The sequence below is a fragment of the Petaurus breviceps genome, unplaced genomic scaffold (assembly GCF_028583685.1).
Source record: "Petaurus breviceps papuanus isolate PSGF00001 unplaced genomic scaffold, PetGlider_PUasm1.0 98, whole genome shotgun sequence".
NCBI lineage: Eukaryota > Metazoa > Chordata > Mammalia > Diprotodontia > Petauridae > Petaurus > Petaurus breviceps.
In genome coordinates, this window is record NW_027187460.1 from 50,187,232 (window position 1) to 50,196,655 (window position 9,424).

The following is a 9,424-nucleotide window of genomic DNA, read 5'->3' on the forward strand; positions in this document are numbered from 1 at the left end:
AGAGAGAGAGAGAGAGAGAGAGAGAGAGAGAGAGAGAGAGAGAGAGGATACTGAAACTGGAAGAGGTTAAATAACTTGTCCATGGTTACACAAATAATAAGCATCAACATCAGGATTTTAATCCAATTACTCTGATTGAAGCATGGTTTGATTAAAACCTGGGTTCTTAACCTAATGTCCATCCTTTGAAAAAAATTTAATAACTGTACTTCAATATAATTTGTTTCCTCTGTAATCCTTTGTATTTCATTTCATGCATTTGAAGACATTATTCTAAGGTGTCCATAGGCTTCACTCGATTGACAAAGGGGTCCATGATAGAAAAATAGATTAAGAATCTCTAGTCTAGTAAAAACTTTGTAAACCTTAAAGGACTACATGAGTGTAAATCATTAATCCTACTATGAAATGTTTTGTTATGAGGACATAATTTGGATCTTAAAATGTAGCACTCACACTATAACACCCTAATCTATTTCCAACCAGAATGTGGTGGCTGCTTCCTTTTGTGTAGATCTGGCTTGGGTCTTAAGTGCTTGACAAAAACGAGATAGAAAATATCTTAAATTTATATAAAATTGTAGTGGAGCTTTTTAAATATAACCACATTTTATTTCCAGGCATTTCCTGAAACCTTAAGGACAGCTCACATCACATCCTTGGGATTAGTCACCCAACCAAATCTCCCATGACACTTTCAAACTTGGAAGTTGCAAAATATTTGAGTCAAGAAATATTTTTTACTGTACTTTTCCCCAGCAGCCTTTAATAAACACAAAAATATGTCATTTATCACACATTGCTATTTGTTAAAAATAGGCCTGCTTCCTTCCTTTTTTGCTTCAGAGAGAGTGTACAAAGATGAGTTTGGCAGAATAAGGTCAGTGATGCCGGAGAGAGTAGCAAACGTCAGAGAAGGTTTATATCAAAGCCACATGCCTCTAGATCATTCCTACTCCTTTTCTGACCAGCTTAGGCCAGGCAGGTTCATTCCAAGCTACCTGAAGAAACTTGGCATGAGCTGCAAATGGTCCCTAGTGCCTAAAATCCTTTCATCTCCTATCACTATACTAATCCAATATCTGACAATTATAAGCTATCGTCCCATTTTGCATGCTTGAATGTTCACACTTAAAGACAGTAATTACTCAAAAGAGCAAGTTGTAGAAACCTGTTTCTCAGCCCATTTGGATGACAGGACACCCCATTGACTCTGAGGCAGCCATCAGACAAAGCTTTTTATACTTCATGTTGAACAAATTATCTTTCTTAAGTGGCAGATTGAGGATTCTCCCTGTCAATCGCTACCGCTCCAAAGCTCTATTTTCATTTCATTTCACAGAATGTCATGAGAGAGGTTGTGTGGCCTACAAATCAGAAAAAGATAAATCCAAAAGGAAATAAATGGCTACTAAGTATGTATCATTCAGTTCAATGTCTGGGCAGTATCATTTTTTCCCAAAACTCCCTGATTGCCTCCTGAAGCACTAACAATATTTTGTCCTTCATGCCTGGGAAGCATGGATGGGAGAGGAGCTTTATCTTTGGTATATGACATAATAAGGGTCAATTTTTCAAGGAACACTCAGTCATATCCACCTTGGGCTAGCTATGGAGTATATTGAATAGCATTCAAACCACTGACAGGACTTTCTTACAAAATGGATAATAGATGTTTGTACCCTATCCTCTCACCCTGTCACCACCATTTCTGCCGCTTCACTGCCATTCCAAGTCCCCACTTCAGGAAAACCTACTCTGAGTTCAGGTAAGTAAAACTGCATAATGTATAATTAAAGTCCAGGTAGGCTAGGCACTTGGTTTGAAGAGAACCATACTGAAGTAAATAAAGGGAGCTAGATCATCTGACCTAAAGAGAACAAATTCTCAACCACCTCTGAATGTTTTAACCCTACATAAGCAAGATAAAGCTTCTACTTGGATGACAGAATTCTTTGAAGTCAGGGATATTCTTGTGTCATTTTAACTTACAAATCCCATCTTCCCTTCTGGTTGAACCTGATCAATTAAACTGACTTGAATTAATGTACCAGGGAGAAATTAGGCTGTTTTGCTAATATCAGGTCCAGACCAGAAAGAGTTCTCAGGATTTTAGCACTCAAAGGGACATTAAAGTTTGTCTAATTTTGATTTTACAAATCAAGAAACTGAGTCTCAGAGAGACTAAGGTCAGGTGTATTTTGCCTCTCATATTTCCTATAATAAAGAAGAACCTATACATAATATATAAGAGGTTATGGGGATGATTCAGCATGACTTCACTCTCATCAAAGGAATCCCTTTTATAGCATCTATAATCAATTATTCTCACATCAACTTGAATAATTTTTGTGACTGAGAATTAATACTTGTTAGAAAGTTCTCCCTAAATCTCTTTTTTATATCTTCAACCCATTAAGCCTTATTTTGTCTTCTGGAATAACACACAACTAGGCACTTCCACATGACAACCTTCAAAATATTTGAAGACAGTTATCATGTTTCCCTTTAAACTCCTCTTTTGTTAAAAGCTTCAAAATATCTTTATTCATTCAACCTAGGGAAGTTTGCTAATTCCTGCAATAAGAAATTTTATCTCTCAACCTGGGGAGTAGTCATAGGTACCAGTGGCACCTTCAACTGTGTCCTAAAATTCTTGGGTTTGGGCTGCATCTATAAATTAGGTTAAGACTGTCAAAGGCTAGAGGAAGCCACAAAGTATATTCATAGTCCACAAATTAATTTAATGTATTGCTGATTTGATTTTTTTAACTGATTCTCTGACTTGGATTTTTTTAAAAACTGTATACAGTCTAAATGCTTGCTTGGTTGCTTGTATGGCACATGCCATTTTAATACGTCCTCATGACTGCAGTTCTCATTTATCCCAAAACTAAAGTATAATAGGATGGTTCATTTTTAAAATGTATTTATTGATTTCTTTTGTTTTTTCATCATCTTGGTTTTCCCTAGTATCCCCTTGAAGGGAACCATCTCATATAACAATATTTTTTCAAAGTCAAGAAAAGGAAAAATATCAGTATAATCAATACATAGAAAGGGTATGACATGGTTTAATGAAAAGAACACTGGCCTAAACATCAGAAGACTCAGTTAAGAAGCCATCACCAGTAATACTTTCTAACAGATGATCATGGGAAAGTTACTCACCAACCTGAGAATTTACAGTTGGGGGTTAATAGTTTCCCTGATTTCCACCCCAGGTAGTAATGAGGGCAATATATAAACGTTTAGCCTGGGAATAAGAGAAAAGGTGGGTATAGTAGCTGTCTTCAAATATTTGAAGAGCTGTCTCAGGGAAAGATTTGAGACTTTTTCTGTTTGGCCCCTGCAGGCGGAACTAGGATCAGGGGGCAGAAACTGAAAAGAGGAAAATTTAGTCTTTATGTAAGGCAAGAACATCCTAAAAATTGGTGCAATCTAAAAGTGGAACATTATGCTTTGGAAGGTAATGATTTTCTCCTTATTGGCAGTTTTATGTTGTTTGAAGGAAGTAAACAAGTGTTTATTTAATGGCTATTTTGTGCCAAGTGTTTTATAGATATAATCTCATTTGATTTGCATCACAGCCCTGGGAGATAGGGACTATTATTATCCCTATGTTACAGTTGAGGAAACTGAGACAGAGGTGAAATGACTTACCCAGAGTAACACAACTAATAGGTCCACAACTCTCTCCACTTCACCCCCCAACTGTTGTAGAGGGGATTCCTATTCGGCTATATAAAATTAAATGGCCTCTGAGATCTCTTTAAACTCTTAAATTATGTGAAATATGGCAGATTTCTGGTAGCAAAGGAATGCTACCAAGGTCATAGGGTAAATCTACACTATCCACATCTCCTGAGACTAATAATTCAAGTACTGCCATCCAGAGAGGTGGAGAGCAAAAGTTAAAAGTCACCTGCCTTCTGAGAAACAGAGGTCATGAATTTTTTCTGGAGTTGGGTAGGGTATATAACTGTCAGAGAGTGCATGGGACTTTCCATGTGCCTAGTCCTTTTGGAGAATAGTATCAGGATGGTGACTGGCTGTGCTATCTAATAGTTATTTCCATTTCTTTTCTTCTCACTCTTTTCTTAACTCTCTACAATTTGATTTATGACCATCTTTCAACCAAAACTGATCTCTCCAAAGTTACCAATGATCTCTTAATTGCCAAATCCCATTACCTTTTCTGAGTCTATTCTCCTTGACCTCTCTGCAGTCTTTGACTTTGCCAACTACTCTCCCCTCCTTGATAGTCTTCTTTCTACGTTTTTGGGACACCACCTTCTCCTTGACCACTTCTTTTTGGTCTCCTTTGCTTGTCCATCCAAGTGATACCCAATAAAGGTGAATATTCCCTAGACCTCTCTCCTGAGCTCTCTTCTATTTTTGCTCTATATTATTTAAGTCTATGCTCTATACTATTTGTCTATGACAAGATTAGTTTCCGTGGAATCAATTATCATCTCTATGATGATCATTCTCAAATCTCATCTAACCCTTCTTTGCTGACCTCCAGTCTCACATCTCCAAATGCCTATTAGATATCTTCAACTGGATATATTGTGGACATCTTAAACTTAACATGTCCAAAACTAAACTAATTATCTTTCCCCTTTATAAGAAATAAACTTTCTTGCTACTATCAAGGGCACCATCATCATCCTAGCTTCAAAGGTTTAAAACCTAGGTTCATCCTCAACCCCTCACTACCTCTCATTTCCCTTCTCTTATCTGTTTCCAAGACCTGTCAATTTCATGCTCTTAACATTTCTTGAATACATCCCCTTCTTTCCTCTGATATTGCTACCACCTTCACGCAGGTCCTCATCTCCTTACACCTGGACTACTACAATAATTTGTTGGTTGGTATTCCTGACACAATTTCTCGCCACTCCTGTCTATCTGCCATTTAGCTGCAAAAATTATTTTCCAAAAGTGCAGCTCCTCTCTCTCTCTCTCTCTCTCTCTCTCTCTCTCTCTCTCTCTCTCTCTCTCTCTCTCTCTCTCTCTCTCTCTGTGTCTCTCTCACTCACACACACACTCAATAAACTCTAAAGGCTCCCTATCACCTTCAAGATTAAATATAAAATCCTCTATTTGTCATTCAAAGCCCTTCATAACCCATTCAGTTCTACCTTTCCAGTTTTCTTATACTATGTATTTCCTGGATGACACTGTCCAGTGACACTGTCTTACTTGCTATTCCTTAAACAAGATATTCCATCCCCCAATATTTTCACTTAACTGTCCCTTATGTCTGGATCCTCTCCTTTCTTATCTCTGCCTTCTAGATTACCCAGCTTCTTTCAAAGCCCTGCTAAAGTTTTACCTTCTAAAGGAAGCCTTTTCAGACCCCTATTAATCCAAGTGCCTCCTCTTTTTTGTTTATTTCCTATTTATTCTGTAGATGACTTGTTTGTACATATTTTTGTACATATGTTTTCATGTTTATTCCTCCCATTAAATTGGGAGATCCTTGAAGGCAGGAGCTATCTTTTGCCTTTCTTTTTGTATCCCCAACATTTAGTACAGTGATTGTGTTAATAATAATAATGGTTATGAGCTGACTGACTAAATAAGCATGGGTGAGACGCCATCTACATTCCTTTACCTTTTCACCCATTGCTACAAGACATAAACTCACACTGAAAACCTAGGGATTAGTCATATATGAGTTTCTTAATCTTCACTTGCCAATGAGCTACACCCCTTTGGACTTCTCCATCATGTCCCCAGTACCACACACACACACACACACACACACACTTTTCCATTTCATTTTCTATATTGCCCTCTCCTAATAGATTATAAACTCTTTCCTTGAAGTTTGAGACTATCTTTCTTTATTGTATTGGTATGCCCAGAGCTTAGCACAATGCCTGGCACATATTAAGTACTTAATAAATGTTTGTTGACTGATAGTTATCTTAAATGTATGTAATTTTGCAGAGTTCCATGGGTAAGAAGATTAATATTATATTCCCCTTTGGAGATAATGGGGACAGAATAGAAAACCAAAGTAGATAAATATTGGGAATGGTTGAGCTTCCCAAAGAAACCCAGAAGTACAAGACTGTAAATAAATGTATTTACTTCACTTTCCCATTCACAGCTAGCTGTTAGGTTATTGTCCTTCATTCTCAAAGAAAACCAAAATGACAGCACTATGCTAGAGCCAAGTTACAGTGTGTCTGACTGTGGTTGATCAGAGCAATACAGGTTCAAAATGCTCTACCACAGGTCCGGCACAAATAGTCTATGTGAATATTTGGGGTAGATTCTCTAAATGTGCACATGTTGCATTTCCTTTGAGCCATTTCAGTCCTGCTTTGCTCACAGAGCACCTTCTCTGATGTGGGCATGTCACACTGAGTGTTCCTGTGCCAGTGTCTCCCATGTCACACAATCAACTCCAAAGTTTTCAAGTGAGACCTAGAAAGTGTGTTTGTATCACTTCTGACCACCATGTGAAGGCTTGCCCTGTGTGAGTTCTCTATAAAAGAGTCTTTTTAACAAGTGTTGCATTCAAACAAGAAGACCAGCCCATCAGAGTTGTGCTCTCTGAATTAGAGTTTGAATGGCTGGCAGTTTAATTCAAGAAAGATCTCAGAGTCTAGTATCTTATTCTGCAAGGTAATCTTCAGAATCTTCCTAAGACAATTCAAACGGAAGTGATTCCATTTCCTGGCATGGCACTGGTAGACTGTTCAGGTTTCACAGGTATGCAACAATGAGGTCAGCACAATAGCTTTGTGGAGCTTCAGTTTGTTAGTCAGTCTAATACCTCTTCTCTCCCACACTTTCCTTCAGAGTCTCCCAAACACTGAGCTATCTCTGGCAATGAGTGTGTCAGCCTCATTAACAGTGTATAAATCCCTGGAAAGTACATTACCAGGGTAAGTGAACTTATCCAAAGCATCCAAAACTTCTCCATTTGCTATAACCAGTGGTTCCATGTATGGATGGTGTGGTAGTGGCTGACTGAGCATCTGTGTTTTCTTGGTGTTAATTGTTAGACCAAAATTAGTACAAACAACAGAGAATTGGTCCATACTTTGCTGAATCTCAGCTTCAGAGGATGCATTGAGGGCACAATCATCTGCAAACAGAAAATCATGTATCCATACTCTCTGTTTTTGTCTTGGCTTGTAGTCTTTTCAAGTTGAAGAATTTACTATAAGTTCAGGTAGCTTATCTTCACACCATGTTCATCCTCATTGAAAGCATTTGACAGCATGCCTGAAAACATCATGCTAAAAAGCATGGGACCAAGCACACAGCCTTGTTTCATTCCACTGGTGTCTGGGAAAGTACCAGAGCATTGTCCATTATCCAGACCCTAGGAAAGTATGCCATCATGAAATTGATATACATTGCTGATGAACTTCTCCCAGCAACCAAATTTTGACGTAATTTTCCATAAGACCTCATGACTGACAGTATCAAAGGCCTTGGTCAGATTTACAAACTTCGTGTAAAAACCTCAGCTCTGCTTCTACCATTTTTCCATTTTACCTATCTCAAAATCCTGTGGTTACAGAAAAGAGATAAAGCAGCAGGTGTGGATATGATGGGAACTGTAGTCACAATCCTGCACACAAGTCATAGGTCTTCTTCTCACTGGAAGCAGCAGTGGGATTGAGCAGCCCCCTAGGTATCTGAGCAGCCTTTTAAGAATCACACTGCTCACCTCCTGGTGTGAGGAAGAGGATAGAACCCTAAAAATTGTCTGCTTACCCAACTCTGCCCTGATAGCCACAGCAGATGGGGATTCCACTCTGTGGTTGAAACATCTGTGTACAAAAACATCTGCAATGATGATTCCACTCACCATGGGCATATGGAATGTGTGCACACTAATAGACAACACAGAATCCAGCAGACCTAAAAGGTGAATAGCTCTTGTTGCAAGAGAACTCAGAAGGTATCTCAACTAAATAGCAGCCCTCAATGAAACAATGCTGGCAAATGAAGGTCAGTCAACTGAAGGTGGAGCTGGATACATATTCTTCTGCAGTGGTCACACTGAAAGGGAGCTCTGTGAAGCTGGTGTAGGTTTTGCAATCAAAAGGAAGCTAGTCAACAAGGTTGTATGCCTACCAAAAGAAGTGAAAAACAGTCTTGTGATAATGTGATAGACACATGCAGAAAAACATCATGCCCCCATCATCAGTGTCTATGCTCGCACCATGATGAACCCTGACGAGGTCAAAGAAACTTTTTAAGAAGACCTGGAGACTCTTATCATCAATGGGCCAAAAGAGGACAAGGTTAAAATTCTGCATGACATTAGAAGGTTATCATCCAACATTGTCTTCTGTTTAGCTAAACACAAAAAAACCCTTCATGGATGCACCCTAGCAGCAAACATTGGTATTTAATAGAACAACTAGTCCCCTTATAGAAGAATAGGATTTGTTTTTGGTGTGGGGAGCTTGCTGTGGGGAGAAGGTCCAAAGGAGGAGTATAAAGGACAGGAAATTTTGGATACTGGAACAGGTTAGGAAAGTGAGGCAAGTACAAATAGTTGCTTCATATAAGTGGAGACCAAATGTGGTGGTAAGAAAGGGAGTTTGATGAAGAAATCTTAAAATTTTATATGGCAGAGCACAAGGAAACAATTTAAAGTAATTCTAAGAATTAACTTGCCATTTGATGTGGGAATAAAATTAACCTTCCAATTCAACTGATTCAAAAAAGTTGAGTTGTAAGAGTAAGAATAGCAGGTAAAAGACCTACCATGAATGAAATAACTTGCAGGAAATGATCTACAACTGCTCTGGGTTCCCATCAAAGCCAGACTGCAAAAAGCTGGTGCGTCCGGAGAGAAACTGTATTGTCCTTTAGATCCTGACAGACCACTTCTTGGAGAAGGTGGGAATGGAGTGGAAAGAAACCATTTATGAGATGAAGTTTATTTAAGGAATACTCCCCGTTTGTTCCATCTATAAGAAAAGAACAACTGTTGAAGAATTTTGTCTGCTAAGACCAATCTTCTAATGTTCAGCTTGAGGTGATCCAAAGATCCAAACTGACACCAGAATGATTCACCAGTTGAATTTGGCCTCGTTTTCCATCACCTATCCACACATCTGACAGCTATGTTTTTACATACTCCCACCCACCCCTACCCCTTACCCTCACTGGCTTTGAATATGGCTCTAGCTGGCTTGTATTCCTGGCATACTGGTCAACATGTTCAATATTTGTGAAATATGGCTGCAATCCCCTTGCTATCATTTTATGGAAAATGTTCGTTATGACAGCTACTCTTTGAAGGAGATCTCTTTGGGCTTTAGCTTTCTCTGACATCATGAATGCTAACACTGCCTTTGTTATCACAACTGTGGAATAATCAGTTCTACTCCAACCCATGCCTTTAATTCTCTGAGTGTCACTCTGATTCAAGTGT

At 38.6% G+C, this 9,424-nt stretch overlaps 1 pseudogene; it reads right to left on the minus strand.

The window, feature by feature from the left end:
- LOC138155757 (BAI1-associated protein 3-like) overlaps window positions 1-9,387 on the minus strand; it is a 27,776-nt pseudogene extending 18,389 nt beyond the window's left edge.
- Window positions 9,388-9,424: the final 37 nt, after the last annotated feature.